Below are 18,170 nucleotides of genomic sequence, written 5' to 3' on the forward strand. Positions count from 1 at the left end.
TCAGAAAATGAATGAAGAAGTACTCGTGTCCTTCACCCACAGAGGAAGGGTGACAGGACTTCAGTGTTCTTCACTTTCTAGGCTTCTTTGCCCAGGACAAAAAAGAGAGGGGAGAGCCTCCCTTCCTCCCTCCCTCCCACTCCCTCCCTTCCTCCATTCCTTCCTTTCTTCCTTCTTTCTTCCTTTTTTCTTTCCTTCTTTCCTCCCTCCTTCCCTTTCTCTCTCTCCCTCACTCCCTTTTTTCTTCTTCCTTTTTTCCTTCCTTTTTTTCCTTCCTTCCTTCCTCCCTCCCTCCCTCCCTCCCTCCCTCCCTCCTTCCCTTTCTCTCTCTCCCTCACTTACTTCCTTCTTTTTTTTTCTTCCTTTTTTTCCTTCCTTCCTTCCTTCCTTCCTTCCTTCCTTCCTTCCTTCCTTCCTTTTCTTTCCTCCTTTCCATTTTCCTCTAAGGCTGGTGGAGATGTAACCAGTTTGGTGACTTCTTTGCTCAGCCCTTTTGGGGTTCTTTCCAGGCCTTGAAGAAAATGAGTCTGAAATATTCTGCAGTTGGCATAGACCTGTCCCCTGCTCACATTTGCACTTTCCTGAGGTAACGACACTTCAGAAGGAGGATGGTCTCTTAGGTGATTTAGGTGGCTTCCCCCAGATGCCGCCACCTTTGAAGAAGGAGGAAAAGGGTCCTTGAGGGCCAGCCAAAGGTGAGTTCAGAGGATCACAACTCCATCACCTCCTAGAGTAGCAGAAGGAGAAACAATGTCCAGGTAACCAATGCTGACTAATGCCTGAGGGCAAGCCCCTCATTTTCATGAATCTGGATTTTTTAAACTAAATAAATCTTATTCAGAGAAAAATGAACAGTCACTCCCCTCACACCTCTGAAGCTAGGCAGGTAAGAACCAGAATGAGAAGCCCTTCCCTTTCATGGACTGCCTAAACCCAAGGAACAGGAAGACACCCCAATAAATGGTTCTGCTGTTTTTATTACCAAGTGACAGTTGAGAAATTAGAGGGATGTAAGATTTGTTTTAGAAAGGTAAAGAATTGTGGCACTCTTTGCAGTCTATGTTGTGGGATGATTTCTATTTATGACACATTTATTGGGCATCATTTCTGAGCTAGACCCTTATGCTAGGCAAATGGAAAGACCCATTGCCTTCTCTCAGGGTAATCTGAGTCTAGTGGGGAAGGCAGACAAATGGACAGAAAACTATAATACAGGAAGGATTCTTTTTCTAGTAGTGTGCGCGAAGAGCAGAACAGTGAAGAGCAGAGGGGTGGTGGTGGTGGCTGAATCTGCTTGCACCTTAAAGAAGAGGGATGGGGTATAGTTGAGCAATTAAAAGTGAGGGATCAGCATTTGCAAAGCCACAGAGTTGTAGAAGGTTGCCCTGTGTTGGGGGCCTGTGAGAAGTTCTCTGTTCATGAAGGTGGGGCTGCAGAGTACCTGGTATTAAGTGATAAGAGCTGAGGTCACTCAAGGCCTTGGGTAATGAGTGACATCAACTGAAAGAATATTTCAGCTTAGTCTCTGCCCAAGGAAACGTGAATGATTGAAATTGTACAGTTCACATATAAATGACCCTTGATACAGGATTTTCCCAACTTTGACAAAAATATTAAAAATGTACATGACAGTGCCAATAATGAGTTGTGAAGCTGAAAGAAATTTTCGAAATTATCACCAATAATAAATTCTGGTCAACTATGTTAGAGGGCAAGCTGAATTATCTTTCTAGTCTCTCTATAGAGAAGGTTCTTACAGATTCTGGTTGTAGGAAGAGAAAATCAAAGATTATGCAGCCAAAAAATGGAGAATAAAAGCATTTACTGGGGTTTGTCAAGCAGATAATTAACAAATCTTATGTCATTTTTTCCCTGGGTTTTAAATTTTTGATAATTGGTTGGCTTATAAAAGTTAAAATTTTTATGCTTTCTTTTTGCATTTTAAGGAAATATTCACTGTTGACCTACTTCGATATTTATACTTTTGTATTATTATTCTTAAAGAAGTCTCCTACCCCCCAGATTGTATAAGCTTCAGGTTCCTCAAACCTCGGTTAGTCTTTAGGTAGGCACAGACACTGGGGAGGTGGGCTGGGACCAGTCTGGAATCTGAGCCTCAAGAAATGGTGAAGGACCTTCACGTTCACCTGAGGCTTCACGTCCTTATCTTATGAGGAAACTGGGCCAAGAGAAGTCAAGTGACTTGAAGTTCTCAGAGCTTTTTGGTAGTAGAGCCAGGAGTAGGACCCCATCTCTTACTTCTCTGGCATTATCATCTCCTTCAGATTAAAGCCTACAAAGAACAAGCATCAAGTAAGGGCAGGGGGTCACCACAAGCTAATTCGTTTGTTTTGGCCACTCTCGTGTTAAAACAACCGAATGTCAAGGACTTTAGGTAGGACATGCTGTCTGCTGTTCACATAGTACCTTCCACTCCCATCCTCTCAGACTTGGGTGACAGATGCACCTGTCCTGGGTAGCTTGCAAAGGCATTTGGCTTAGGGCAATGGTGCTTGGAAAACAGAGAGGTTTTGAGACTGCGGGCTTGAGGCACTCCCTTCGAGGGAAGTATTGCTAGATGTGTGCTCCAATATGAATCTGCCATAGCAATATCCATCAACCGCGCTGCTCTTTGAGTTGGTTACTGGGTAGGAAAAGAACAGAAATTACATTTTACCTGCCAGTTTTCTTCAGGTAGAAGTGAGAGCCAGCCACGCTGGTTGTTTGTGGACATGCAGTCATGGGCTTGGGAAGCTGGAAAAAGGCACACTTTTTGAAGGTGAACACTGCCTGTGAGGAGGGCAGCCCAGTCAGAGCACACCTCAACAAGGGACTGTTTGTATTTCATTTCAGCCCTTGGCCACACCATTATCTGCCCACTTAAGTTCCAAAGAAAATGCAATATTGCAGGTGTTCTCAGGATAACAATGGCCCAAGAGCAGGGATGTTTTCAGTTTTGAAAGTAGCTAAAAATTCAATAACAAGGGACCTGATTCCAAACTATTATGTTTCTGTAAAATTCTGGCTGATTAGCATAGGAAAGTCTTCTTAGCTATTAGTTAATTCACACTGGGAGATAACTTATGGTTATGGATTTGGTGCAGCTCAGTTCTCTCATGATATCAAGCTCTAGACCCTTCTGTGCATCACCTTGGACTATTTTTCTTAGGGATATATGTAAAGATGTAGCATACATAAGGTATTATGAACCCCTGTATTATTCTTAAGAAACTCTGCATTTATCTAAAATCTACATGCTATGGTTTTACGTTTACTACCTCAAATTCATGTAACAATCTTGCAGTATTTTCATTTTATAAATAAAGAAGTCAAGGCTCAGAGAGGTCATTATAATCCAAGACCACACAGTTATTAATATAACAGACTGAAAACTAGAACTCAGTTCCGTTTGGTTGCAAAGCTATCATATACTGCTGCCTCAATACAATTACCATAAAGGAAAGCTGAAGCTGATGAATACTGGTAAGCAGGACTCTTCTGAAGTCCTGTGTTGTGCCTGAGTACAGCCTATGCTACTCAGGTCATTACTCTTGAGGCTGGTTCATTGCATTTAGTTCTAGGCTCTGTTGTGGGGTTGCGTTGATGGGCTGGGGGGTTGCCATAATGTTCAATGACTACCTGTTTTTGAATATAGTTACTTTTTTTCCTCCTGAATAGACCTGGAAAGTCAGAGAACAGAGTCACTGAGCTACCTTGTATCCATCTCTGGGGACTCTTCCCCACCCACCCACTTCAACATCTAAAGACTTAAGGTACCCCATGCTCTTTTGCCACCACATTCTTTCATCCCCACCCAGAAGAGTCTTTGCCTACATTCCTTCACTTTTCTTTGTCAGCCTCTCAGATCTGGAGTTCATGGTGGACAGACTGGCTGCTAAGGACATGATGTATTTTTTGTGAATGACTTCAAAGTATTTAAACCAGTGGGAGTCAAAGATTCTGAATTCCAGGAGAAACTCAAGCCTTCATCCCTCACAAGCCTGCAGTCTTTCAAGGAGAAAGAGCTCAAATATGGACCAAAGACAAATGTGCACTTTTAAGGACACATAATGTTGCCCCCAGAATAGGGGTGAAATTTTAAGCAGCAGGTGTAAAGCTGTCATAATAGTTTCTATCTTGCTTTTTTCCCCAAACATGTGGAAGCAAAGAACAAATACTATGCAGTCATTAAGAGAGTGTGCTCCAAATTGGAGGCATTAGTGTGAACTTATTTTCAAAATATTTACAAATGTGTATGCATGCACATGTGCTCATGTATGTACATGTTTGTATATATAGGTAAGTGTATGCATGTATTTGTATATATGCATGCATATATTTCACAGCTGTACTGAAAGGAACTAGAAGCAAAAAAAAAAACAACAAAAAAAAACAAAAAACAAAACAAAAGAAACCTCAGTAAATACTGAGCACATGCAGTGCTCAGATTTTGGTCCTTAATACCATTCTTTACTAAAAGAGCAAAGATCTCTCAGAGAAATAGATGAATCTCGACCTGGGGCATAGAAAGTTCCAGAGGGGACTGGAACATCTTGTTATGCAAGAAAATAAGGAAATGTTAAAAACAATGATGAGCGTATGTCATAAGGATAAGAGAAGCTAAAACAATTTGAATATCAAAATAAATCGGGAGAGTATGAATATAAATCAATAAAGAAAATAGAAACCCACAAACCTATACTGACAATAAATAGATAAGTAAATAAATGGAGGAAAAGGGAGAGCCCTTACTTACTCTAGAAAGCCAAGAACTGACTGGTAAATGTGGAGGCATCATTTTATAAACATCTTAGTTAAGAATGGCTCAAGCAAAAATCATCATTGAATGCTAAATCTGAGGAGGGGGTATTTTGATGAGGAACAGTATATTTTCATGTTCTTTAACTGACTCCCCACAGGCTGCTTATTAGTTTTAAGGGGAATAATTATAAACTATATGGTGTAAAAATCAAACAACACCTTGATTAGATAAACAAACTGAAATCACCAATGAGGAGCAAATAAACATTGGGTACTTCCAGAATGTGATACCATGAGAAGCACATAATATCACTTATGAATATTCTGGCAAGAAATGTGTAACTTAAATGTGAGGACACATCAGACAAACCTCAAATCAGGCATTTACTGCTAGAAAAAGGGGAGGAAGGAACTATACTCTTCAAAATGTCAGTGTCCTAGAAGACAAAAACTTTGGAAATGTTTCAGATTAAAAGAGATTAAAGAAACATGACAAGTACATGCAAACCTGATCCTAGACTGAATCTTGTAGAAGAGGAAAAAATATGCAATAAAAGACATTTTTAGGTCAATTGGAAAAATTGGATTATATAGATTAGATTATAATTTTGTTGTTAATGTTAGCTTTACTGAATGAGATAACTGTGCTATGGTTATGTAAGAGAATATCCCTCTTCTTAGGAAATACGCATTGTATCATATAAGGGCAAAGGGGCGTAATGTATTCAACTTCCTTCTAAATGGTTCAGGAGAAAAACATCATATATAATGTCTGTTGTACATAACATATAAAACATTATTTATATGTAAGGAGATGAGAGAGCAAGCAAACAGGAGTGCAAACGAAGCAAATAAGAACTATTAACAATAGGGGAATCTGGGCAAAGAATACATCAGTGTTTTTGTACTATTCCCATTCTTGGTAGCTTTTTTGTGAGTTTGAAGTTATTTACAAACAAGAAATTGAAAGAGAGGCTTGACTGTTGTAGTTCCAAATCTGGTTATTAACTAGCTATGTGATTTTAAACAAGTTTTGCAATCGCTCTGTGCCTCAGTTTTCTAACTAGAAAGCTAAAATAATAGTACCTTCCCCATAGGGTTTTTGTGGAAAGTAATGGAGATAATGAAATTGTTTATGACTGTTGACTTGGATGTCTTTTGATTAAGGAGGTGCCCTAGCTTTGGGAGGTAAATTAGGAACTTGGATGAAGCTTGGGGTTTGAGGCACGAAGCAAGATACCAAGGTAGGTCCCCAGCCTAGGATTTCTGCTGAAGAGGCATGAGATACCTCTGGGAAAAGAATCCTCTGTATCCCAAATTCAAAGATTTGGGGCTACAGTTGGAGGTACATTAAAGAGTGAGCATACTTAAATATCTGCTTTAAAAGCAGAAAAAGTGGCAGTGACTCTGATAGCTAGTCAGATTCTGAGATTGAGGAGCCTAGTGATCTTTCTAGAAACGAAAGACCAGAGGACCAGAGTCTTTTGGGGGAGGAAAGGTGAATATTTCCTAATAACAAAAGCAGCAGTGAACATAACAGATTCAATGCTGGGAAATAGGACAATTATAAATAAACCTGGTACAAGTTCTCCCCAAACAGAGGTTGCCTTATGAAAAATTCTGTCAGTTAACAGGATGCTTAAATGGCAGTATCAGGCAAGAGGAGAAAAATGTTGGCAGTGCGCAGGAGAGGTTGAAGGCCGAATCTGTTGTGCCCACGTTGGTTTCCTAATTTGGGTAGTTTCTCTCACAAGCTCCTTATTTGAACGCAGCTTTGGCAGTGTTATGATTAGAAACATAATGCATTCCACATGTGCCTGGAAGCCTGAGAGGCCACATTTCAGGGTTTTTAGTGATGGCTGCCAAGGTGGCCCCCTGGAAAGGCACCTTGCTGTGACCCTGGCTCAAGTCACAGTTTCCCTGGCTGGTCATGAATAATGATTGTTAGAAGGAAACAGGGCAGGGGCTCGACCACCTTGTCTACTCCCTTTCTCCCTCAGCACTCGGGTGAGACGAGGAACCCGGAGGAGGGCAGTGGTCTGTGACCGAGGGTGTGGGGAATCAGCGAGTAGAGAGAGGCTTCGTGGATCCTTTCTTTTCCTTTTTGCCACCTCGCTTCAGCCCTGAAACTCTCAGCTCGTGTGTTCTGTTGCTCAGTAGAATAACCCTCCTTTGCCTGGCCAGAGGGTGTGGTGAGGAGGAGGCCCAACCTCAAAGTCAAATTCCCCAGCTCAATTGCTTTCTGGCTTGGGACTTGGGAAGAATTAGCCTCTCTGAACCTCAGTTTTCTCAGCTGCAAAACGAGGTAATTCCTCCAGGCCTGTGAAAAAGGGAGGAGGTGACTAGAATTTAGTGTCTAGGACAAGCCAGGGTCCAGATGGCACCCTGTGGATGGTTGTCAGCACCATTCTGTGAGCACCTGAGCAGAGGCCTGCCCTTTCTACCTCAGTGTCTTGTCTCTAGCTCCCAAGTCTGAGCACAGATCTATCTGCATACGTCCATCCTGAAATGTCCATTAGCTGGACAGCTTGTACTTACTCCTTTTCCTTACGGCTTTAATGGTCCTAATGTTAAAACGCACCTCCTCTTTAACCTTCTGAAATAGAAAACCATGCCGAGACTGCTCATTCCTAACATAGTTAATATTTAGCATTTTGATGCTATGTCTCTGCATGAATTGTTAGCTACCTCAATCATGCTCCCATCTGATTTACATTTCTTTCTTGTCTTCTAAATGGCCTCCCTTCTTTTTTAGGGGTCAGACTGACCACTCTTGAGAAGAGAAGAGACTTGGGAATGTTTTCAAGGTCAATAAAATCTGATGTTATTGTGTGTGTGTGTGTGTGTGTGTGTGTGTGTGTGTGTGTGTGTGTATTTATTTTTTTTTTTAGTAAAACCAGACCTTGTTGTGGTAGTTATTTGCATGTTTCCAGTTGAGCCAGAAGCCTTTAATGGTCTGAGTGAATTAAGTTCCATCTTCTTATCCTATACAACAATATGAAGCACTGTGAGCTCCTGTCTGATTTGAAATGTGGATAAAATTCCCTCTTATCAACTGCTAGTCAGAAGTATAACAACAAAAGAATTGATTTAGAGTTGGAAGATCTTGACTTGAGTCTTGGCTTCACACCTGCCAGTTCCCCAATCTCCGACAAGTAAATTCACCTCTCTGAGCCTCAATTTCATCTAGAAAATGAAGATGAAAATATCCTTTCTCAGGCAAGTGTTGAGGATTAGGAATGGTAGTACACAGGGAGTGTTGGTAAAGTGTAAAGTGCATGCCAATATTAGTTTAATTTATTGTATTTATTGATTTTACACTGTGCAAGTGAGGATTTTCAGAAGAGGGAGAAAATATAACTTCTGTCTTCAGTGTATGGTGATTATTAAGTTAGACCCTATGCATTTTCTTATTTAATCCTACCTTTTCTGCTGATGGCTGTGGCTTAAACCTTTATGCTTCTCTACTAACTTAATAACATAACAGTATCTGCCTCTTTTGAAAGGACAAATGAGCCGATAGATAGAACATTCTGCACTCCAGGGAGGAAATGTGTTTGGGACATCTAAGGTAGCACTCTTATTGTTAGCATTATTCACCTGGATCATTTTTGTGCTGATACAGTAACATTATCACCACCCAAAGTGGAAAAAAATAAATTATTGATGGCTTTGCATACTCATGCTGGGTTCCAGAAAAGGTTTGTGAATAGTGAGGACTTGAGATGAAGTCTCCAAAGGAACAATGAAGGGGGTTGGAGAGCAGTGGAAAGGAGACCTGTGGGGATCAGTTTCCAACTGCATTGTGGCAAAATGAATAATTCAAGAATATTGTTTTGGGTTAGGTTTCCTTTTCAGCATCTTTAAAAACCTCTCTTTCTGCCATGGCAGGATCACATAACTATTCAATATCATGTCAAGGAGTCTTTCTTGACTGTAGTGCTGTATGGTAGCAGAGTGAAGTATGTGATGTTCCGAAGAGATTACAATATATTCTTTCCATGAAAATACTTATTAAAATTATGATGTCTAAATACTTGAGAGGTGTGTTTTGGATTCAGAATTATCTAGTGTTTTATTCAATTGATTTCTCATCTTGTATGTAAGCATTAGGAGAAGGATAGGAAAATGAGATCTACATGTGACACAGCCACACCCCAGATCATGTGCAAATGTTTTGCTTAGCTACACCCTTTTTGTAATTTCAAGCATTTTATTTTTTGTAGCCAATAATGTCCTTTATAACATTGCTTGGGTAGCTTTAGTAAACTTAATTATAATTTGTCTTTTTCAAAAAGGACTTCGGGTGGCTTAAAAAGAAAGACATACACAATAGTTTAATACCATATATATGTATAAGAAGATGGTGAAAATGTTATCATCTACCAGGTTTTCTCTTGGGGGAGAACCGTGCTTGGAGTACTTTGATGACCTGTCCACAATGGAAAGAGAAATCCCAAAGGCCTACTTAAATAGCCAAAGATGATTCCTGAACTGCTATGCATAGGCCAAGAAGAGAAGTATGCGTTGTTCCTAAAGAGATTGGACGAAGGTGCGGTGGCACTGGGGAATGTATTGATGACACAGGTGAGTGAAATTCCTAACTGACATCTGTCATCTGGCCTGGGTTTTCCCCCTGGCTCCCTCATTCTACAGATATCTGCAGTAAGCAATTTCTCCAAATGCTTAATATAGTGTTTCCGGTGGCAACCAGTGAGGGAAATGAGTATCGGTGACAGAGGGTGAAAAGGAGAATGCTGAGCCAGAGAAACCTGGAGGCATCAGCTGATGTCTGGGTTGGAGAGATACAGAAACAAAGTGAAGTCCAAGAAAACAAGCAGGGAGTAAATTCCTCAATAATTTACAATTGTTAATAGAGGTCTGTGGTTCCTGCTCTCGCTTAGAGTTTCCTGGCAGCCATTGGAAAAAGGGAAGCATGGTCAGCTCCATATTTCTTGTCCTCAAGAACTTTGTTTTTTCAACTTTAATTTTGGAAAGTGTTTCTTAGGCAAGGTTTTCCACAAAAGGCCTCAAGTGATATAAGAAAAAAATGCCTTCAAAAGCAGTTTTTTAGTTAGTGTAGAAGCAGATTTTATGTGGCTGAGCCTTGAACTGCCCTTGATTACAGTCCAGGGCATGGAAGCTAGAGCACAAATCAGTGGAAAGAATTCTTTGAAGGGCTAAACCAGTCTAGTCTGAGTATGCAGCTGTCTCTAGTGGGTAGTTGTGGCTGATGTGCCACATCATCCCATCGTAGTTGATTAGTCTAAGCCAATCAAAGTAATTCTTTTCCCCCTTGCCATTGACTCACTCAGGAATTAGACTATGACCTAATCCTGGCCACTGAGAGAGGAAGGGAGAAAAATAAAGAACTACTGGGAAAGGTTTTCTCCATCTCAAGTAAGAAATACATGGAACATTGTTGTACGTGAATTGACACCATGGGAATGAAGCCAGTACTCAGGATGGCAAAGTGGATAAGTAGAAAAGACTCTTCTTGAGCTACTGAGTCAGTCAACCTTGGAAATATTCTAGTCTTATGCAAACTGATATGTTTCCTTACTGGTTAAGTCAGTATGAGTTGGATATTGTATTACTTGCACCTGACTGATACTTCTCTCAGTAATCTATTATTCTCGAATGATAAAAACAGTGGAAGTCATAGGAGACAAAGGAAAGCAAGAGGGTGAGGTCACGACCCATCCTTTGGCTTTCCTGTCCAACCAGCCTCATCCTTTATGAGTGTCCACCTCTGGTTATACCTCTGTGCTCCAGGAACACTAAACGTGTTTGCTCTCACCATTGCTTTTTTGCACAGGCTATCCTGGAAAACGAATAGCCTTTTTGATGCTATCCTTACCCCCTTGTGTGAGTGTGCATATATATGCACACACTCAACCACACATGCACACTTCCAGCCTGGCCACTTCTGCTCAGCCTTCAATTTTTCAAGTTCATTCAGATGCTACTTTCTCAGGATCGGGGAGCAAAGGGGCTCCTTTTCCATATACCCCAATCCCTGCCCATTTAAGGTATCTGTGATAGGGAGTCCTTAAGTTGGCCCTGTTCATGCCCTTGTGCAGTCTTTTTCCTTTGATACGAGCTGGAACTGTGACTCACTTGTAATGAATGGAATATAGCGGAAGGAATGTGCATTTTCTCCTTAAGATGTCATTTCTAAGATTAGGTTACAAAAAGACTGACTTTTGTCTCCAGCATACTTTCTCAGTCTCTGATTCTCTTGAACCATCAATTACCAGAGGATCTTTCAAACACCTGTGGAAAGGCCCATATGGTAAGAAACTGAAGCCTGCCAGCAACCATGTCAGTGAGCTTGGAAACAAACCTTTTGAAACCTATTAAAAAGTCACATAAGCAGTTTTGGAAACAGATGAAACCTCATCCCCAATTAAGCCTTCAAATTAGACTTCAGCCTAGCTGACAGTGTGGCTGTGACCTGATGAGAGAATTTGAGTCAGACGTACCTAGTTAAGCCATGCCTGGGTTGCTGACCCAAATAATTTATGAGATAATAAATATTTGTTATTTTGAGACACTAAGTTTTAGAATAACTTGCATTACAACATAGGTAATAAATGCACTATCCCTTTCCTGAGTTCCCACAGAAATCTATAGTTCCCCCATTATAGCACTTATATGCTTGTTATAATTATGTGGTTATTTGCACGACCACTCCACTAGATTGTAAATTCTGTAAAGATAGGGACATTGTCTGTCTTGTGTGGTACTGTATCTTCAGCAAATAACATCATTCTTAGTAGATAGAATATATTAACACTCACTGAATAATTACAGTAGGTTGGGACTCTATAAAATATGTGGCACAAATATTGCTGTGGAATAGGAAGTTAGGTCAAGGAGATAAGTACCATAAAGAAAGGCAATGAAATTAGTGCCAAATTATAAAATGGTTATTAATTTAACAAATGTGTAAACAGATTGAGCACCAACTAAGGTGGTATAGAAGATAAAATAAGACTTTAAATATCATACCTTGGCAAGACATACTGTGATGTCTATTGTGGTAAAGCCATCAGTGAGAGTGAGGTCATAAACAGATATAAAAACACTGACCAGGTAGCTGTTAGCCTTGCCTTCCCACTGACTAGTATTGGACCTGGGCTCTGCCTGACCTCGCTGGGCTACTCAGTTACTTCTTGGTGGGGTAAAGGAGGCTTCATATCTTCTTAATGATTCCTCTCAGCTCTAACATTCTAGTTTATGCATGAATCCATTCTGCAAATACTTATCTGTGGTCCTCAGTCTCTTGATTTTTCCATCCCATCACATCTGAGGCAGAAAACACACATCCCTCTGAAACAGTGTTTTTCAGCCTATAGGGAGGAAATGGATGCATCACGCTGTGGGCCTTTTAGAATTTCTGGGTAATGTGTGTAGTGTGAAAAAGTTTCTCACATCACTCTGACCTGCTTGGTGCCCACTTTTGAAAATCTTTGAGGTAATACATAATGACTGACCAACAACTTATGGCCAACAGTCTAGACATTCTGCTGTTTGATAAAATGAATGCAGCAGCACTTAATATATGTTCAGTAGAAGCTTAAAAGAGAAGTAATCTAAGCAGAAACATTTAACAAGTAACCCATTCCAGTGGAGTTGTATCAAAATATGGGTCTTAGAAACACCATCACAAAGTTTCTTATTTTCCCAGAGGTTGAGGTACTTTACCCAATGAGCTTCTGAAACTGGCAATCTATCATATTTTGACAATAATTTAGAAGGCAGTACTTCAAGGCATTTACCACATGACTGGGAGGCTTCTATATCTACAGGAGATTATTGTCAATATCCTTGACTGGAAAACCCCATATTGCTCTAATTAGTTTACAGCAGATTCTTTTGAGATATAGTAATAACGATGATACCCAGCTTTTGTTTAATTCTTTCATTTTTCAAAAAGCTTTCCGTCTGTCATTGTGTTATCCTCACAGTATACCTGTTAAGTAAGCAGTGCAGGTGTCCTAAATGTAACATTTTCCCTGCAAGTTTACTCATTTCCTCACTGTATGCATCAATCCAGAATCCACTGTGTGTCGGTGGCTCACTGGGAATACGATGCTGAATAAAACGTGGCTGATGCCCTTGGGGGTTCAGGATCTAGGAGAAGCAAACATATAAGCAGGTAATTCTAGTGCTCTCAGGTACTTGCTGTCTTTCACCGTAGTGTCCTGTGCATCTATGCCACACTTGGCCCGTGTTTAGAACTACACAGGGATGGTGGGCTCGAGGGGATTGTTCCAACAGTGGAGTCATTCAGTCCTTAATGTGTCAGCAAATGTTCCTCCATTCACACACCATTCCATGAGGGAATATCATTGCCTTTCTGTACTTTTGGCTTTGGTTCTTCCCTGAAGAAGCTGTTAAGTTCCCCCAAATTGAAGAGGCATGTGGCTCACTGTTTAACAATTTCTCATGGCTACTGACGTTCCTTCCACCAGTCAGAGAGTCCATCTTTTAGAAGGAGCTCTTAAGTTTAGAAGCTCAGTAAGTGAGATGTGTGAAATTTTAATCTTCAGATGAAGCCTGTGGTATGCTGGAGCCCACATACATTGGCTCCTGAAAGTCAAATATACACATCTCTTCCCAACTCAGTATTCAGTGATATCAGTTTGGTAGCTTGAAATCGTCCATGATGTAAACAGAAATCCGCAAACCCTATCTAAGATAACTGTTTTTCTCAGGAAGAGCAAGTTGTTCAACATTTACCAGCACACCACTGACTGGAGCTCACTGTCCTTCACCTGGGGCTTGATTAAGTTGATAGATTTACTAAACTACTCTGCATATGATATGCAAAACAGTCTCTTAATTTGGGTTTGAATGTAATTATACAAACTGTATTAATTTCTTTTCCCTTCCTCCCACATACGTGGGTTAAAACTCCCTTAATTTCGCATGTAAATTTATGCAAAGCAGCAAACAATTTGGGTTTTATGGTGAGAACCCTGGAACACTAATAACACTGCAATCTCAATTACGCAGACACAAAACCAGTGCTCATTCAAATCCACTCTCCTACGTTGCCACCTACAGAAAATCTACCCAGCTGAAATGGACTTTTTTCTTCTATAAATGACAAATACCTATCTTCCTTCTTTTTGGAAGAAATACACCAAAAATCAAATCAAAACAGAAAAACGCAGATGTGTTCATCTCAAGGATTTTATAAATCATCAGTCTGAGTATCCAATTCTTTTCTCTGACACCTATCCCCAACAAAATCACTTCTCTGGAAGGATTTCCTTATTCCTGCCAATGGTTTTTGTTTTCCCACTAACCATGCTGGAAGCTTCAATGTTACCCAAGTGCTCACCATAGTGTTAGGACTACAGAAGGGGTTCAATACATATATGTTGAATGGATCAATTTTTTTATTCCTCTTCTTTATAATCCTTTGTAACAAATCAGTAAGTCAGCCAATACTAACATAGGCTGTTTCTTCCATAACTTTTCCAACTACCTGTCTTATGTTTGTCTCTCCCTACTTTCAAGAATTTATACAAAAGACTTTAGCTAAACATGTGTTTTGTGGCAAGTACTGGGCTTGGGATGAAAATGAACCAGACATTCTACTTTCAAGGTGGAAGAGACACAAATGGATAAAAAACTCTCTGTAACATGACAAGGGCTATAACCACAGAAGACATAGAGTGCTATAAAAGCAGAGGAGAGAGGGATTGGGCCTATTTCAAGTGGGAGAGAGTCTTGAGCTGGGTTTGACAGTATGCCTAGAATTTTACAATGGGAACAAGGTGGGAAAAATAATGGAGGAGGAGAGGAAATAATATGGTCTATTTGGTTTTGAGTAAAAGCTGAGTCAGGAGCACAATGAAATTCCCTGAGTTAAATTCTGCTTTGCCATTCTGAATGACCTTGGACAACTTAGCTAAACTCATTGAGCTTTTACTTGCCTCATGTGAAAGAAGAGACCATCCAGCTTATAAAACTGTGAGGATTAATGGATACTGAATATAATTTCTTAGGATGGAGCCCACCATACCTTGAATGTTCAGTAGATGCTAGCTGTTTTTCCCATCATTCCGGGCAAAAGGACTAGCCTTTGAAAAATTATGGAGATGAGAAACTGGTATGGTCTGTTTCAGGAAGGGCAAGCTTACATTATAGCTGGGTATAACACTGGGTATTGGTTGAGGGCTGGTGAAAGATGAGTCTGGAATGGAAGACAGGAGTCAGGACCTGAAGGACCTTGTGTGCCATGCCTAATTCTTTTAGCTTTAACCTTGAAGTGACAAGGATCCACCGAAGGATTTTTTTTTAATGTTTCTTTATTATTGTGAGACAGAGAGAGACAGAGCATGAGAATGGGAGAGACAGAGAGAGAGGGAGACACAGAATCTGAAGCAGGATCCAGAGCCAGAGTTGTCAGCACAGAGCCTGAAGCAGGGCACGAACTCACAAACCACGAGACCATGACCTGAGCTGAAGTTGGACGCTTAACTGACTGACCTACCCAGGTGCCACTGAAGGATTTTAAGGGGGAAAGTGACCATTCTACTTCTTGCTCCTAAGCTAAACATTGCTTTTATTGTCATTCTTCTGCCCAATATTGTCAAAGAGAAATAGGGCTAAATGCTAAAGATGGCAAGACAGATTTTCTTCTGTCTAGTGCAGTAAGGGATGGAGACTCCAGTATTAACTGAACTCATCTCCATTGAAACAAAAGGTGGGAAGCTTTTTAAATGCTGGCATGTACCTAAGGAATAGTATTGAAGGATGTTGGGGGGTAGTGATGGTCAGTATGATTCGGCCATCTGTGTTTGCTAACTAACTCATGCTTATCAAAGTTAGGTTCCTACCCTCCCACAGAAACTAGGCAACAGGGGCCCTACCTTTCTTGATGATTACATTTCAAAGGAATGGCTCACTTGAGAATGATATTCCTGTGTTTTAGAAGATATATCTCAAAGGGACAGAGAAAAGATGTATAACTATAAGCTTTCTGAAGAAAATGCTCTAAGAAAAGGGAGATTAGGGGTCTATGGTCAGATTTTGGCTGGAACAAACAGTAAATTCTTGTGGCAGCTGGAGCTTTCTCAGCCAGACTTAAGGGACTGTGGTCATCCTAGGGATAAGGCTTTGGGCCCATAAAAGCCATGCTAGAGTTTAAGTCTCTTAGCGGGTGGGGGTGGGGAGGTGGGGATACAATTGTTTGTTCTGAGAGTTTGTAGTTCCCATAGGCTGAGGTTGAGGCCTACTTAAGAAGGCAACTCAGAGGAACCTGATGAAAATTTGGTCAAGGAAAGAATACAGTAGCTCTCTTTTCTCTTATGTGACATGTAATGGCTTCATTAGCCTGGGAAACCTAATCAATCAGTCCCCCACACAATGTATATGGTTTACTCAAGTCCAGTTTGTAATCGCCCCTCCCATGTCCCTTTCTCATTTTGATCTCTTGGCTTTTGCTTCTTTTGTTCCTTTTCTCCTCTGCCACTTACATCTTTTTTACCCTTCACAGCCTCACTTTGTGAAGACCCTGTGTCTACAAGACTTATTTGATAACTCTGGGCCCTTGTCTCTGAACTACAAGACTTAATCTCCTTGCCTCACAAATTAGCTCTTAATTATCTCACATATTGTGTATGGAACATATGGGGGTTTGGAAAATGTACTGGGCTTGGAGTTCAGAGGGGTTTGGGTCTCAGTTCTTCTACCGAGTAGCTGTTTAAACATAAGTAAGTCTCGTTTCTGAGCTTCAATTTCTTTATCTGTAAAATGGTGATAAAACTCATCCCAAAACATTGTTATGGTTAAATAAATGACATAATGTTTACAAAAGCGCCTAACATGGTGGATAGCCCAAGATTCCTGTGAGATAGATATTTATTGAATCTTTTATCATTTTATATATATCAATTGTCTCTCTGATTTGATGTTAGGCTAATTTTAGAGCCAAGAACATGGCTTATCTTTCTCTTTTTCACAATCTTTATCAAAGCATTGAGCATGTAATAGGTACTCAGTAAATACTGAGCTGAAGGAACAGATTAATTGCAAGCTTAGAGGGAAGGGGCTGAGTGTGTTGCACATCCTGTGAGGAGTTTAACATATGCTCGGTAAGGAAATGAGTCCTCCTGACACCTACCAAACAGACAATTAATTTATACAGTTCTAGGAAGTACTAGTTTAGATTAAGGGGCTTTTTGACCTTCAAAGAGTCCCCAACAGCCTTTAAAACACTAGGACATACTAAGCAAAACTCTCCAAGAACACTAGGAAATGGATATAACTATGGGCAACCCTAAGGAAAAAAAAATCTGGCTAAATGTTAGTCCCAGCATAAAAAACAGGCAATCAGAACTGGAATGCCCCATCCCCTTCTTCCCTTCTTGCTGGGGAGGCTATCTCAGAGTAATTAGCTTCTAAACATCCCTATGTAGTAAATGAATAGAACAGCAGACGTGGAAAGTGATTTATTATTCATCACGAATAGCAAGTGAATGAAATAATTTAACAATCACTAATCTCTAAAAGGGACCTACTCATTTTTAATCATCTCGTATGACATGTGATCACTCATTCACATACATCCCCCTGAGCTCATCCTACTGCCAGGAAACCTTAACGGGCAGCAGAGCGCTATTTATGTACTTCTGTGACATGAGTGTATCATTCGGTGGATATTGCAGCCTGTGGGATTAGGACCATGTTTTTGTGGAGTGTGACAACTTGACACAATCCATACACATGTCACCTTTTGCATCCCATTAGTATCGAGGGAACCCACAAATGCTAATATGGCGTAGCGGTAATTATACAGCTCACAGTTCTGAGGGTAGGATTAGAAATGGAAACCGTGGTGATGGATGTAGATTGAGGTGGGTTTGTCACATGAGAGAACACTAAGGGAATGGTTCTTTGTCATGAGAAGAAGTCTAATTGAAGCATTTCCTATTCTAATTATAATAGTGCAGGTAAATATTGTACTGTTTATTTTTGAGTCACAGGGGAATGTAGAATCAGTATGTTAGGGTCTGGCATATTTGGAGAATTTCCTTTAACTGGATTCATGATTTACATATACAGAAATTTAAGGAATATAAAACCAAGTTTTGCTGTGATTGTAGATCCACACATCTCTACAAATAAACAAACAAACAACAGGGGAGAAAATAAAATTTTCTCCAGTTAAATTGGCCAGTTTATCTACTTGAGCTCTGGTACAAAAATTAGTAATTATGGTTACTAATAGTGCTACTATGTTTTGACTGCCTGCTATAGGCTGGGTATTGTTCACACATTATTTAATTTTCACCCCAATTCTGTGGGGTGGGCAATATTATCCCTATTTACACATGAAGATATGCATTCACTCAACCTTTGGTTATATCAATGTCAGCAAAAGGGTG

At 40.3% G+C, this 18,170-nt stretch overlaps 1 long non-coding RNA gene across 1 annotated transcript in view; it reads left to right on the top strand.

Moving 5' to 3' along the window:
• LOC124525927 (uncharacterized) overlaps nt 1–9,342 on the top strand; it is a 105,025-nt gene extending 95,683 nt beyond the window's left edge. Inside the window, exon 4 of the long non-coding RNA XR_006965585.1 lies at nt 9,151–9,342. This is a non-coding gene — a long non-coding RNA (uncharacterized LOC124525927). The remainder of the gene's footprint in view (nt 1–9,150) is intronic.
• The last annotated feature ends 8,828 nt before the right edge of the window (nt 9,343–18,170 follow it).

This window comes from Lynx rufus, unplaced genomic scaffold (genome assembly GCF_022079265.1).
Source record: "Lynx rufus isolate CCGP_SWC_20201006 ecotype Redwood Valley unplaced genomic scaffold, mLynRuf1.p SCAF_5, whole genome shotgun sequence".
Classification (NCBI taxonomy): domain Eukaryota; kingdom Metazoa; phylum Chordata; class Mammalia; order Carnivora; family Felidae; genus Lynx; species Lynx rufus.